Source organism: Perna viridis, chromosome 6 (assembly GCF_037379345.1).
Source record: "Perna viridis isolate PV_CMFRI_1.1 ecotype Kerala chromosome 6, ASM3737934v1, whole genome shotgun sequence".
NCBI lineage: Eukaryota > Metazoa > Mollusca > Bivalvia > Mytilida > Mytilidae > Perna > Perna viridis.
Window position 1 is genome coordinate 2090351 of NC_142450.1, and position 16758 is coordinate 2107108.

The 16758-nt window shown below is 32.4% G+C and overlaps 1 protein-coding gene and 1 long non-coding RNA gene across 10 annotated transcripts in view; one reads left to right on the forward strand and one right to left on the reverse strand.

Moving 5' to 3' along the window:
* The window catches only part of LOC148613191 (uncharacterized), a 164652-nt gene that overhangs the window by 100257 nt on the left and 47637 nt on the right, over window positions 1–16758 (forward strand). The window lies entirely within an intron of this gene.
* Window positions 1857–11374, reverse strand: LOC148613193 (uncharacterized). The gene is made up of 2 exons (XR_015923285.1): window positions 11048–11374; window positions 1857–3335 (listed from the first exon to the last, which is right to left on the reverse strand). It is a non-coding gene; the product is annotated as an uncharacterized LOC148613193 (long non-coding RNA).

Sequence of the window (16758 nt, forward strand, 5' to 3'; positions counted from 1 at the left end):
TAAGTAGAGTGAAGAAAATGATATTGAGAAATTGTAAGTGCTTTGCAAATACTAACACAGTAAAGAAGATTATTTATGATAAATTATAATGTTATTTATTTACATCAGATTAGAAGATGATAGTTGTAAAAACTCCTCCCTGTTGGTAAATTATTTAGTTTTTGTGAATCTGTTAATTTTTGATGAGGTTATGAATTATGTCTGACAGTGCAGGTGATTCTAAGGTAACATACTTATAGCTAAGAGTTGAGAAAGAAAATTGAATAATTTATTATGTTATTTTTTTCAAAGATCTGATCATAATTTAATTTGATTGTTTATTTCGCATCTGGGCAAAATAGGTCATTTTCCATAAACTAACTTGGTACTGTGATGTCATTAATGTCGGTCGGTCAGGAGTCCTCAATTCAAATAATTCCAAACAAGATAATGCTTTGGTGAAGGCACAAATCTTAATTTTGGCTTCAATAGATAAGAAATTATATCATATAACATATTTTTAAATTTTCTGCTCGCATTACCAATTTTGGGACAGTTTATAATTTTTTAGTGCATGAAGTATAAATTGTCCCAAAGTTGGTTATTTCATGTTACTTGGTCAATAAAAAAACAGTCCTTTGATAAACTCATTTTTTATACCTTTTTACACTTGCCTTTGACCAACAGGACATTTGATCAGACATCTGAAAAATTCTGTCTGACTGGAACAAAATTGCCAGACCTTTCCTACATGTATGTGTTCAAAGAAAAATTGGCCCAAATCTGCCAGATGTATAGTCAACCACCTAGAAAAGTTGTCTGACAGTACAGATTTTAGTCTGGCACATTTTTATTGACCTCTTTTAAATTGCAGGAGTAGTATATTGATCTTGGTGTCTTTCACATCTTTTTCAATATAGTTTTCTCTGCTACTTCTCCCTATAGTAATCACTCTGTCCAGCCGTCGGTTAAAAACCATGTCCCGGCTGTAACTTTTTTTACTTTTGATGTAGGTTTTTGATATTTTACATGTGGGTAAATCACCTAATGATGATATGTCATGTACAATGAATAATGGCCAATGACCTTGAAAGTCCTGTTTTTCACTGACAAACTTGTGTCCAGGTTTTTATCTTTTGATGTGGGCTTTTGATATTTGGCATGTGGATTGATCAACTAAATCAAATTCATATATATGGTTTGAATGCCAAGGCGGGGCTAACATAGATAGTTGTTTCTGGTCTGGGGAGCATGGTTTCCTGCATTGAGCTTTGCTCATATTTTTGTCATGTTGTCTTAATGATCAGTCTATTCATCCTCCATTATTTGGGTTGCCACCTGTTGACATCTAGTTCTATTCTGCAAGTGTAAATGTACTTTTAATGCCCAAATGAAAGTATATGGTGCTAATGGGATGGATGTTAAGATACTGAGATTGTTATTTTGCATATAGTGGTCAGTTTTCATGGGGTTTTATCTTGGCATTTTTTAGTGGTCTGTCAAAAAAACTCCTAAATAAATTCTGGGAATAGTTATTCTTGGCTTAAATACTTTAAGCACCACTAAGTATCCACCAAAATGAGAAACCTCATTGTTTGTATAGTTGTCTACTTCAAAATGGCTGTATTATACACCAGCCTAAATAATCTATCGTATAGTAATTCTTCAGACATATTTTCCATTTTACTTGATTCACTGTTGCTAACAATGTACTTTTACAGTGTATTTCAAGAATTTAACACATTAAGTTCTTACTGTTAAAATAATTTATTTTTGTATTGATGATTTTCTACATCAAAGAAAACAATTGTAAGGCCCAAAAAATTATATGTCTGTTTCTTTCTACCTTACATACCCTAGTTTTTTTTGCCTACCCTAAACATTTTATGGCCATTTGGCTCAACCTCTGGTAAAAGTCTGGATTGTTTCCCCATTAACTCAATGTAAAATGTTTTTGAAAAATGAAATAATTTCCCTACGTACCTACCTATTTTTGTTCTTGCAGGTAGCAGGAAACAAGACTCATTTTTTTTTGGCCTAAGCTATTGTTAAGAAAATAATACAGTTAAATTAGAAATAATTGGCAGAAAATTGATTCCCCACCAGTTAACCTCTAAATAAATACCTATCATAATTTCAAAAGAAACATAAATGATAGCTTTGATATCATCTGGTTTCAATAACTCCTACATCACTCTCAATATACTACTACAGTGGGGATCTATGAGGACTGTTATACTTTATTATGGAAATGTGTCATTTCATAATGTAACCTAGGAATTATATACTTGGCTTTTCATTGACCTGGGCTAATGTTAGATGTGTTCCAGTGGATTTTCAAGTCTCTTGTTTCTTGTCATTTTATAGATTTTGATATTATTAGTTTTGGATGTAGTGAAGTCTCTTTATCATGTTTCTGGTAAGTTAATTTGATACATAATGAAATATCTTGTATTACAATTTTTAGTACAAGTGGTCCAAATTTATTTTCAGGTAGCAGTTGAGGGACCACCACTAATTTGAACTCTCGAAAAATATATCACACCTGTCTGCCCCTATCGTTTACCCCCATTCAAACTTTTGTCCCAATTTCTTTAACAGAGACTGAGACCTGTAATTCTGAGTTTGGAAAATTTATAATGTTTTATAAGATGAATTATATTATTGTTCAGTTTAACATCTTCGACAACTAAGATTACTTTTGATGGAAATCAAATAGGTTCAAGTGACCCTTGAATTAAATTGGAGAGCGTATACTGTAATTGTATTAATTTTTCTGGTTGCTATAATTTTTTTGCGGATTCTGTCAAGTGAACATATTTGTGGGTATCAGTTTTCAAGGTTTCAAAAAATTATCAATCAGTGTTCTTTACTGTGAAAACCAATCTCACTGGTACTATTTTTTGCACTATTCTGTCCACTACAAAAATATTGTCATTTTTACAGTAGTAAATCATAAGAGATATTTTTTTCTTTTGAATGTACTCTAAACGGTAAGTTTGAAGGGCAGTAGGACAATGTAAAGGGACCATGGCCCCTAATGCCCTCCCGAAGTGATCCCTGGTATTGATTTACTGACTGGTCATTTGTAATTTGGTTTTTTTTTTTTCAATTTGAACTTTGTTTAGAGTATATAGCTTTTTAATCATGTTTGTGGTTAATCAATTTTTGATAACGTTGATGTACAGAATGAAGTCTGACATCGAGACAGAAAATAATCACAGTGGGCTTGATAGGACAAGATGTGATTTGGTGTCCTGACATTCAAAACTGACATTAATCTCTTTATCTGTGACATCACTTTTGTAACGTGGTGGTTGGATATTGCTGGTATTTTTCAGTACTATGGCAGTAGCCTGAAAAAAAAAGAGAATCTTTGGCAGTAAGAACAGTGAAAAAAACAATTAGTTTACATTAAATTTGTAAAATTAATGAAAACTGAAAGAAATGGTTAGCTGTAAAATTGATTAGTAAATCATTTCTTGCTGGAAAGATGCCTTTGTTTTGTACTTAATTACAGCTATAATGTTCATTGGTGTTTTTTTTTTCTAGACTTGTGGGTTCTTGTGTTTAGTAGACTATGGTAAGGGATTGGATCAGTCTTGTGTTTAGGAGACTGTGGTAAGGGATTGGATCAGTCTTGTGTTTAGTAGACCTTGGTAAGGGATTGGATCAGTCTTGTGTTTAGGAGACTGATAAGGGATTGGATCAGTCTTGTGTTTAGTAGACCTTGGTAAGGGATTGGATCAGTCTTGTGTTTAGTAGACTGTGGTAAGGGATTGGATCAGTCTTGTGTTTAGGAGACTGTGGTAAGGGATTGGATCAGTCTTGTGTTTAGTAGACTGTGGTAAGGGATTGGATCAGTCTTCTGTTTAGGAGACTGTGGTAAGGGATTGGATCAGCTATGTGTTTCATCTTCTTAAGACACTGAGCCAAACATCCTATTCTTCCACTGTAGTTCTGAAGTCATGACAACCTGTGTCATAAATCATACAAAAACCATAATGTAACATGAAATTGTAACTGACATTCAAATTTTATGCTGATGTGTTTCTGGGATTGATAGATGTTACTCATCTTATCTCTAAAGGTTTTTTTGATCCCATACAAAATTATTCATGATGCACTGAAAACCTGACTAAACCAACAACAGAATACACCAAAACCCTGTCTGAATTGAACCTGACCACTGAAAACTTATCCAAACCAACCCCTGAATACACCAAAACCTTTTCTAAATCGAACCTGACTACACTGAAAACCTGTCTAAACTGATCCCGACTATACCAAAAATGTGTCTGTGCCATACACTGAATACATTGAAAACCTGTCTAAACTTAACCTTGAATACTTCAAATACCTGCCTAAACAAAACACCTTTTGAAATGGTTGTGTTGTGATCCTGTTTGAACCAGACACCTGTCTAAACTGAACAATTTGTATAGTCCATAAGAGGTTTAGTTTAGATAGGTTTCACAGTATCAGATTTTTTTTTCAGATCACTGGACTTTGAGGTCATTATGTAATGTTGTGATTACCATGAATCCTCATTGTTTACTTTCTCTGTAAGTGTCTGACTGCCTTTATTTCTCTGACTTCTGCTATGAATAATTTCTACTTATGACATTACTTCACATTAGTAATTTTTGATAGTGTAATGAGGACATCAAACCAGACGTATTTTCTGTCTGGTCACAATTTTCTGTTTGAGTTTCTGAAACATTTCTAACTTTTTCTTTGTTCTATTTTATTTTGAAGTGAATTTAATTAAAATTTTGGAATTACAGGTATGCTTTCAGTTTTCCTGATTTTGGGTCTAACTTAAAAATGAATCTTTATTCTTTTAAGATGTTGAAAAGGAGTGTTTATTTGTATCATAAAATTTTGTTTTGCAATACATCTTCATACATAATTTGATATGAGATTATTAAGGAATTATGCCAGAAATTTACAAGCAATGGTGTACTGGGGTGTTAGAGTAATTCATCCAAAAAAAAAAAAAAAAAAAAATACAATAAAAAACATACATAGATGCCGGTAATTATTTTTTGCTGTTATATTCACAACTATTTATAATAAGAATTGCACAAAAGTGTTGATAAAACAATTTTTTTAGCAGAGCCTTTGAAAAAAAAATGATAAAAAGATTGGGTCATTGGTTAAAAAGATTAACGACTCCTATTCAAATATTATATACATCTTTGAATTATTGATAAATCAGATCTACATGATACAGAGTTACTGAAGTCTAATGATTAGAATTTTCTGAAAAATGTTATCAATATCAGTTTTTAAAATAGACCTCATTGGCATCAAAATTTGAAAGTACATTTACACTGAAATCTGAGAGTATTCTTAACTTACCTGGAAACTCTGATCAAAGTCTTGGGATTTCTATACATTACAAATAACTAAGACTTTTCAGTGGCTTTAAGAAGTATTTTTTGTGGCTTGGGTCCTGTTCCTAAGCCTTGTTTATTTACTATTTATTTCTTTATCAGAACATTGTTTGAAAAGTAAAAAAGCATCTTTTTGTCTAGTTTTCATTTCTGAATATAGCTGAAATATTGCAGCTCAGGTTTTAAACCCCAACAATCAATCAATTAATCATTTCTGAATATTGAGTTAGCATTTACCCAATTCAAATTTAATGTACAAGAGTTATTGCCCTTGCATTATGATATTTTAAAATGTACCAGTAATTCGGATTAAGATTTTGAGAATGGTCCATTTTTAATGATTTTTCTTCAGAATTTCAATAGACCATTCTTTAACATTCTTTGTAAACATTTCAGATTTTAAATTGAACATTTTTTCAACAGGAATGTGATTTAAGGCACGAAGTCCTGCTTTATCCCAATTGCACCGCAATAATGATGTCTTAATTTGGTAGAAATAAATTATTGCCAACAACTGGACAACAATCAATTTCACATTATTTTTAACAAAATGGCTAACTCTGTGTTAGCTCTAAAGAAAAAATATATTAAATTGTTGTTAAAAAGCATTTTGCTGCCCCTGAGGTATTTAGTCTTGGTTGGCAAGTGAGCAAGCACTGTCATTTCTAACACTGGTTCTTGACAACTTAAAATGATTTTTGATATTTTCAGAAATGATGTTAAGAAGATTTGTTTTGAGATACAAGGCTTTATAATTATCATTTATCTTAAGCTGGTTGAAAAAATATGTTGTCCAACCTTCCATCCAGGTGGTTTTTACAGTATATTTCATCGAAGGGTTGTGAATGGTATGGACTTTTATCCAGGTGGTTTTTACTGTACATTTCATCAAAGGGTTGTGAATGGTAGGGACTTTTATCCAGGTGGTTTTTACTGTACATTTCATTAAAGGGTTGTGAATGGTAGGGACTTTTAACCAGGTGGTTTTTACTGTACATTTCATCAAAGGGTTGTGACTGGTATAGACTTAACCAGGTGGTTTTTACTGTACATTTCATCAAAGGGTTGTGAATGGTAGGGACTTTTATCCAGATGGTTTTTACTGTACATTTCATCAAAGGGGTTGTGACTGGTATGGAATTTTATCCAGGTGGTTTTTACTGTACATTTCATCAGTGGGTTGTGAATGGTATGTATTTTTGTTGCTTATTTGTCTTGTAGCAATTTTTGTTTAGTTTGGCTTGTGATAAAGCATGTGCTTTTAAAAGATTTAGAAATATTGCATAAGTATTTTATGCATCCCTGCATTTGCTACATTCTCAGGTGTAGATGTAAGAAATTATTAAATATATATGTGAAGTTACATTAAAATTGTATATGGTCTGTCAGCATTTTTTTGTCAGAGTTTATCAGTTGAGAGAAGAGTTAGACTTTGAAATTACAATTTAACCTTTTAGAGAGCACCCATTTTCAGCAATAATCTGTCTTAGAGAGCACCTGTATTCAGCAATAAGCTGCCCTTGAGAGGACCTGTATTCAACAATAACCTGTCTTAAAAGTCTAGGATGGGAATGTACTTCATAGAATTCATAGTAAAGTTAACCTACTAAATATGTCAGTCTGTCTGTCCCTCTATTCTTTTGTCCACATTTCTTGTAAGCACAACTCCTAAACAGCTTATTAAATCATGGTGACATTTTTATGACATAGTTTGGCATAAAATGTAGATTTGCATTAGTGAATATAGATACTGTCAGAGGACTCCAAATGGAGGTTAACCAACTTCTAAATTCAACATTTAATTAACTTTATTTGAAACCCAGATTATGGGTATTTTATCTTTCTGAGCTTGCTCTCAGTATTTCTATTTTTTTTGGTTTTGGAGAATAAGACTTCAACTTTTGATTGAAGGAATGATATAGGATACACTCAAAAATAAAATCAGAAATTTTTTTTCGTAAGACTGACCTTTGAACAGTTTTAACTCTTCAGAGAAATAGGTCCAGTTTGGGCTTAGATTAAAATGATATTTTCAGCTGTAACAAGTAAACGTTAATGGTCAGATCAATTGAAAAAGAATAAATATTTATTGATTTTGAAATCTTGGTTCTTAAAAGCTTCTAAGGCTACTAGTATAAACAGACACAATCTCCCTATCTTACATGGTATAGATTTCTCCAATGATCATGATTAAGGTTGGATTTTTGTATAGATTTCTCCAATATTTTAAATTTTGATTTTGTGCTAATACTAGTGAGTTAGTAAATAACATTTTGTGATTATATGTACATGTAATTCCATCACTGTCATTCAATGGATGTAAGTATAATATTTATTTGTTCAGAATGGAGTCAGATTAGTGATTATATTAAACTACCTCATTTTGGCGGGCTAAGCCTTGTCATTAATAATTTTCCATTTTTCAAATTGAAATTTCCTCTTTTTACGTGAGTAAGACCTTAACTTGAGTGTTTCCTTGTTTCGTTCTCAGTCAAAAATATGCTTTTTCCGTAAATGGCAGTTTTCATTCAGAATAGAGTTGCTTTCAGCTTTCTTTAACATTGTTAGCTGCCCATGTTCTGCTATTTTTGTCAGATTTTCAGACTTCTCTCATTTTATCAGTTTCATAATACTGATATCTTATGCCTAGTGACCCCCAATTTGAAATCAAGAGAAATCCTTTTCCCACCAAGCCCTGTGCATGGCTTTGTGTCAAAAGAATAAGTCTGCAGCAGCACTAAGCTTATAGTAAAAGTCAACTAGATAGTGCTCAGAATCCTGGCTAGGGCACTGCCCAAGAGCAACTGGGTTGTGTACCCCAGATGGTGGAATGGGATACCCCTGGCATGCTTCATGTTGGGATTGTCAGCCCATTATACAGAAAACTTGATCGCAAACCATAGTGGTGCACTATGCTGGAAAAATGCCTTGTTCCAGTCATGTTGAAAAAACCCCACTGTTGTATTTGACAGGAGAAGAAGCTTTGGCTTTACTATACAGGGGGCTCAATTGCCCGGCCCTACCCACCTTTCCCAATGTCCAGTGGGAATCTAAACTTGTCATTCCTATTTAGGGCTTTTACCTTTTGTCCTTTCCGATTTTTCATTTCATGTTCATTTTTTCATCCATTTCATGTTCATCGTCCGGATATAGCTGAAAAGTTGCTGCTTTGCTATTAAACACCAGCCAATCAATCAATCAATTTTCCTGCCAAAATTTCAAACTCTTATATCTCAAATACAAACACACTGACCCATCAATTTTTTCACTTACATTGTTCTGACATGAAAGATCTTATAAGATTTCCCAAACCTTTGAAATCCTTGGTATTCTTAAACAGCAGCGAATATCTTAATACAAGGTTGAATATCCAGTCATAAAGTGGTGTTCGTCCTATTGGTTGTGAAGTTCAGTGGTATAGGTATGTGTGATGTGGATGTATCAATATTTAAAAAAGAAATTGAAGAATCTCTATTTTACATCATTTTACCATGATGACCAATAAGGAACAAAGTTTAGTTGTGTCATCGGTAAAATAGGGTAAACTTATCTATGACTTTGGAAATAATATTTTCATACATCTATGAGATTGGTCATATTTTCTATAAAAGTTGTACCACAACCTTTTGAAGCTTGTCATATTAAAATACCTGGTAAATGATCTCAGGGCTTCATTTTACTATGGAGTTGATCATGATGTTTTGATAGACATAATACTACCTTGATGGTCTAATGTTGGCTTTCAGCCCTCAAGGTAGGTTTGGTTTTGGTTGTCAGAATCATGCCAACAAATTTGTATTCACTACCTTTTATGAAATTAAAGGGGACTTGTCTGATGGGCAACCATTTTATTTAAATAGTGCTGGACTATAACAGAGCAAGGCAAAAGTCTTTCATGTTAATTAGTTCTCATTCTGAAATGCTAGAAATTCAGTAGGTGCATCCCGATTCCACTACATTATACCAGAATCTTTTCTCAAGACCAGTCCATTGATCTTTGTAATGAAGGGTTAGTATTAAGTCAATTAACCTCCATTCTATGGTTATTAGCTGTTTATTTGTTGTGCATAATTCAGCATTAACAACTTTTGTCACTGTAACTAGAAGTCGGTTGATATGAAGCTTATAAAAGTTGATCCTAAGATTTATTTCTATAAAGTGGCAAACAAAATCATCAGAAATACTCTATAAACAGAGTCAATATATATCTTGTTAAAGTCTATTCATAGTCATTTATTTCAAGTATCAGTAAAGTGTTGTCTTTAAGCAAGAAGTTGTAATTGACTTTTATTGGTAGACAATCCAGCAATGACTGCTGAGGCAGCTGTAATCATGCCTTCATATATCATCCACTTATTTCCGTGCAGGAGACATTTTAGGAATCTATTTCCAATGTCTTTGCATCCTATGCAGTAGTTAATTAAATCTGGTGGGTATTTTTGGAAGATATTTATGGAAAATTTGCTTATCAGGGAGTTTTAAGTAAAGGCATGATGATGGTTATAGAACTTGTTTATCAGTAACGTAAGAACTATGTTAAGATAGTCTAAATTTGGCAACTATGCATTAAGTGTCAGTCTTTGTAAGAATCAGGCAGTAGGTGAAACAAGGTATGGGAAAAATCACTAGTTTGAAAATTTAATTTGACTATTTGTACAGTCAGAATCAATGAAAAAAGACAAGATTTTCCATATCATTTCAGAAAATTGAATTCATTGAAATGCAATGAAATCAAAAACTTAAACTCAGTGGTATGTAAAAAAGAAGTTTTTTCATGTTATGTATTTTTTTTTCATTTTCTCAAAAGTTATTTTGTTTTTTATTTTGTTTTTCTTTTATTTTTCTTTTTTTTTTAAATACAAATAGAACCTTTATGGTCAATTTCTTCTTTACATTTTCTGTTTTGTTAAGTTTGTTTTTTATTTGGGGTTTCAATAAAAAAATTAAATAACAAACTGCATTGGTTTTGAATTTACAAATTGGTCTTCATCTGTTTAGAATGTGAATGATGAGGGTGTTTTCCTGCCACACAAAGTACCAAGGTACATGTATTATGTGATACATGTCAATTTTGAATTTCAGTTTGATCAGACTATTTACACTAGAGTTATGGCCATTTTAAGTAGTTTTACTCCAAAAAATGTTCCTGTAACATGGGGTATCATTTAATGTCTCATTGGACGCCCTATTTTCATTTCAGTTGCAGTAATACATTTTTATTTATCTTGATGTGTACAGACTGAAGTGTCAAAAATAATAAATTAAGTGATACATGGCCTTAATGTGAAAACAAGAAACAGATAATTGTATAAATAATGCTATGTTAGAACTACAGTTTATTAGATTTTTCATGGCGAGTCTCCTCCCCAAATAGTAACTCATGGTTCACTCTGTAAGGTCTCCTTTTAAATGGAACAAATTGAATTGAGTTCTCAGGGATGTCAGTAGTATTTAAGTAGCAGGTAAACTGATGGAAATTTTGCAAGAGTTCACCCATTTTTGAAAATAGAGTAGCTGTCAAAAGATGAGCAAGTAGCCTTCAAATTTGCTTATATTGACATCCCTGGTTCTGTACATGGGAAGGGAGGTAACTCAATTTATTAAACAATTATATGTGAAAGCTCCTTCTATTGATGATAAGTGAAAGGTTGACTATAGAAAGTACTTACTCTGATGAAGGCACTTTCAGATATTGACACAGAGTCCATTAGATTTATCCATACAAGTTACAAGTCCATTACTATGGCTTGCTGAAATCTCTGTGACTAATTTAATAATGATTACATCATTCTTCTAACTTTGTAAAATAATTAGAGATTGTTAGTTCTACTCAGATAGAACAGCTGTGTTCATGTTATCTTTGATATTTTCTTCTTCTTTCTTGGGTGTGGATGAGTGACCTTTCATATCAACTTCATTGGCAACATTCCTTTCAATAATTATGAAGTTTTGAAATCAATTATTGGTGTTACAATTTTTCCATCATACAAACTGGATTAGGTAGACTTGGCTTTTATTATGTAAGTATCACATACTTCATATAACTTATGTGTAACTATGTTGTCTGATTCAATTTGCTATTTCAACTTTTTTTTTAAAATCAATTATCTTTTAGTTAAATTTTAGGGTAAACAAATTTTACAAAATAGTGCAATAAATACTGTAAATGGATTAGTTTTCATTTTCGGGTGTTTCTAGAAAAGCAGATAACGCTTACCCTACCGGTACGCATGGTCCATACTCCCAGGTTTTAGTGGAGTCCGAGTTGCTCATTTGCTTTTGTTACTTTGTATGTATGATTTTAGCTACTTTATGTTCTTTGTTGTGTATGTCTGTTATCCATGTCTGGTCTTTGTCCCTGGGTTACATTCTTTTGATTACCGCTATAACCTTGGTTCCCTTGATTACCCTTTCATGGTTGCTAATTTTTCAACTGAGCATATTTGCAGGTATAAACTTTTGTATTTTTTTTTTCAGAATGATACACAATTCAAAGTATTAAAAGTCAATTTGACTGGTATTGTTTTTGGCGATTATCTGTCCAACACGAAAATAACAAAAATTAGTTCACCATGAATATTAATTATTTACAGTACTGTTATTGGCTTCTAACACTGTTGTACTTCTGTGTTCTTCACTTGACCAGAGTTTACTTGAATCACCTATTAATTGGGATATTTTTTGGGGGTTTTCTGTCAAAATGTGCATGTTTAATTTAGGTGCATTCATAATGATAAGTGTTTTATTTTCTTTGCATTATCTTCACGGTGGAATGAAACTATCCTCCAAAGAATCTAACATTACCAGTATCATATTCATGACTACGTTTCACCTGGGTAAGTTAAGGGTCCATTTAATTGCTATGCAGTCACATGCCTCAATTTTTTAAAACATTATTTTGGTATTTAATTTTCTCACTTTTAAGAGAACCACTAAATAAACCAAAATAAAAGTAGGGCAGAAATTTCCCAATGTACTGTACTACTTTAAACAGACACTTTTTCGGTGCACTTTATGACATGCATTTTTGTAATGGAACAGTCATTTTTAATATATTTATTGAAAAAAAACTGGATATCCATACCTGCCAACTTAAGAAAATCCCATTGGAGTTTTTAGGCTGGACAATGTGTGAACAGGCATTTTCAGAACATATTTTGAAAATTGCATGGGTTTTATTGTAGTAATGTATAATGAGACAACCACTAAAGAATTAAAGGGGCTTTCCAGTTGAACAACATGTGCATGTACTGTAATAGATTGAAGTTTGTAAGCCCATTTTTTGTGGTGGATTCCTCCAAACCTAACTGAAATTTTAAAATTGAAAGTTTTAATTAAAAAAAAAAATAAATGAGATTTTTATTTACATTCAAATGTATTTCTTCTATTTTGAAATACATTGAGTACATCTTACCTTTATTCCATGTATGTCAATTGCTGGGGTCAGTGTTCATCATTGAACTCTATGGGGATCAGTTCAAACAAGTTCTCTTGCCTAAACACCCCAGTCATGGTCTATGGGACAGAATAAAAGGCTGAGCCTTATGAAGGAATTCGAGCAAAGCCTTCTTTTCATTAAAAGAATAAAAGTTTTCATTCTTTTAACTAATGCAAACGAATTTTGGATAATATACTGCACAGTTGAAATTACAGTAAATGTGAAAAAAAGTTTTGAAGACTACAGGGGAGGTAACTCATTTTGTATAAACAATTTGTTTACATACATGGTTCTACAAATTTTTTACCTTTAAATTGACAGTATTTGTCAAATTAATTGTGGAGTTTAAATTAATCCTTGTAAAATTATTGGCAGTTCATAAAACAGTAGTAGATCCTATTGAGATTCATTTTCTAATTGTCAATCATCGTGGATAAACCTGATCAGCTGATTGCTCATCCAAGATTATTTACTTATCATAAAACTTATCCTTACCTGTATAATGATTAATCACCAGTTAACACCTTTTGTCTGATTTATGACTCTTCTAATCAAAGAAATGAGGTAAAGACATGAAGTTAGGGGTTTGAATTCAGAGTTTGATATGTTATTTTCACAAATTTTGGTTTTGGGACATATTTGACCTGAAAAATCGCGTTGGCGGGACAAATGGTCAAAATCGTGAAAACACAATTAAATCTTGTAAGTTGGCAGGTATGAATATCTTTGGATAATGAAAAGAAACTAATAGATTATAGTAAAAGTAATGTTCATCAACTTCTGTATCATAGATTCGCCTACTTTTCAATCAGAGGAAAAGGAGTCTAAGTGTCCAATAAGTTGTAGCTGGATTCTTCTTGGCTAAAGCCATGGGGATTGCAATGGGTACGAGATATTCATCCCTTTGGAAAAAGAAAAGCTTGCTCATGTTCCAAATTTTCAGGTGCTTTGCTCTTAAACATTTTTATGGACTTTGGTCTTTTGAGTGAATCACTCCTTTTCTTCTGGATTTCTTGTTGCCATGAACTTGTGTATGGTAAAACACATCACAACAACCTCCAGAAGTCAAGTGCTTCTTGAGGTCAAAAATATCTTTTTAAGGAAAACTTATTAACAAAATTTTGGGAGATTTTATCACTTAAAAGTTTGCCCAACTTCCTATAGTACTTAAAATTGTGCAATAAATATCGTAATAAAAATAAGGATTTAAATATCTTTTTTTTTCCTTGATCACTGTACCCATACGTGTAATGTAGAGTTAAATGTTCCGCTATGGTTCATTGAGCTGGGAAATAAGACGTAGGACTAGTTTATATGGGATATTTTAAGCATGGACTGTATGAAGGTATGTCATAATTTTTAGTATTTCTTTCAGTTCAAAATTTTGGGCACGAGAATTAGAGATGTCAGTTTTTCTTCGATCAGCTGGTTGTCTATACTTTGAACCCTGAATAACCTGTGGTGTATTTACAAATCTGATACTTTATTGAAGCATGGTACAGGGTATCTTATGATGGAGGATTATATTTCAGAAGAACCTTATTGACCATTTTTATTATTAAGGAATATTTAAGATCAAGTTCAGCCTTTACAGTTTTTAATGCATAGACCTAGACCCAAATCATATTTTCAAGATTGATTTGTATTTGTATTAACTGGCCTGCAGTATAAGTAACATTTTTGCAAGTCTGTCATACATAAAAATTTGCAAACAGCAGGAACATAGTGTTGTTCATCAAACTGACAAAATTGTCTAGTGAAAGTACATTTAGCAGTAAAATAAAATAACCTCAAATCTTTTCAAAATAAAGACTTGAAAATCTTTAGAAAGTTCATTATCTAGATCATCTATGAGTGCAGTGCAGGGAAATGAAGATAAAAGGCACTCAGTTTAAAACAATGAATAAGATGTTTATGCTTGTTTACTGCAATAATAGCTGCATTTAACATCTTATTTTTTTTTTTCCCCAAAAGTTTGATCACCTGACCAAATAATGTGTTGTGCATCTCACGAGAACTGTACAACCCGGAACATATACTCTTGCCAAATATTCTCATAAGGAGAGTTGATTTGGATGATTAAGCATTCCAAGCTTGATAACATTGATCAGAGCAGTGAAAGTTATTGGTAGATATATATTATCAGTACTTCAAATGTTCACTTCCTGGCTACTAGACCAAACATAAGGTCAAGTTTACTTAACCCATTTATGATTTCACTTCCTATATTATCAGCTCTAGATAACATCATTACGGTCCTTAGGTCAAGCAGGTTTTACCATGTGTTCCTTAGTTTACACTGTTTTCAAGGTGTCATTGACTCCTTATGATTTCTTACTGTTATTCATGGAATATTCACATTTATATGACTAATCAGCAAGTGTAAAAGAGGTTGTTCTATCTTAAATATTGTGCAATGCAACAGTTTGGAAGGCAAGAGGACATGTGCCATTTGCATTTCCTGGCTGGTAATGGCCCCTTCATCTGAGAGAAAATAATATGGTTTCTTAACTAATGGCCCACTCTGATTGTCAATATTGTCATATCATTGAAAAATTCTGAAAATTGACACTTCTCAAAATTTCCTTCATACAATATTTTGGTTAGGCATATACATCTAGGGTCTGTGTTTGTGTCATGTGATCTGTTCATTCATTTGTCATGCTTTGAGTTCAGGTTTGGAAGACAGTTTTTCATCAGATACATGTAAAAATCTGTAAGACTTGACAGATGTTTTTTGGAAAGTAAAAGCTAAACATAAGGAACAGGATTTTTATGATACAGTGATATTGTTTGGCTTAAGACATAGAGTAAGGGACGTAACTCCTGAAATCAGTGATATGTTTGATTACATTCAATTTCACCTAAACCTATCGAGCTTTCATTTGAAACAGAATGAAATCAATCAAAGTTACCTTGATGCTTATTTGAAATTGATGTAAAATGCTAAATACAAACATTCCAGTGATTTTTAAGAGTTGTATCCCTTACCCTAGGTCTACCTCCTTAAATTGCCTCCAAAATAAGGCTGTTTCCTTAAATGAAAGTTTCCCAATTTGTCTGAGAAAAAGCTTAAAGTTATCCTATATAGGATAATGTATTTCCTAGTTGGTAGTGCAGAATATGGTGTTTCCGTGAAAATTACACTGATTAATTGTTTCTGCCTTGCCTTTTTCTTGTTATCCTCAAGATTTTTAATTTCGACTTCAATGTTAAGATATTGTAATCTTATTCCAAGTTTCCTGATTTGAAAAAAAAGGGAAGGGATTGAGCAGTTTTGGAGGAAAAAAAACAGGAACAATTATATCACTGTGATCTGGGATCAAAGACCAGACAAAATAAATAAATAAAACAGACACAATTTAAGTTAAAAAATACACACTGAATAAAGAGTAAATGAGAAACTCAGACTTCATCTTGGATGAGGTCCACCATGGTAGGATATGTGTCATCTGCATCTCTAGAAACACCCACAGAGCAGAACATTTATCATCTGAGTTTTAGGAAAAAGGCAATGGTAATATTCTACGCTTAATTCTAAGCCTTTCGTAATACAAACTTACATTGAACTTAGAGGCATGAAATGACATTTAACAAATAAAACAAAACCATATAATAACTGAATACATTAGTACTTAGGCCTTAAGAAGTTACACAGTGCAATTTGAGTCTAGGCTATTTAGATAGTCATCACAAGATAGTAGGGATATAACTATTTAAAACCCATTTTTCAATTTTAGGCCTTTGTTGTAATTAGGGTTAAAATTTAGAACTAATATTGTTTAGAACACAATGTGTGTTGAAATTCATGTTGTGTTTTTCATTTTACATGCAAAACCATGTTGAAACTTTGTAATCATTTGAGTCCATCAATGCAACCATTCACCATGCACATTTTGAGCACATAATTACTTTGAGACCAGTGGTTGCATTTGGTAAAAT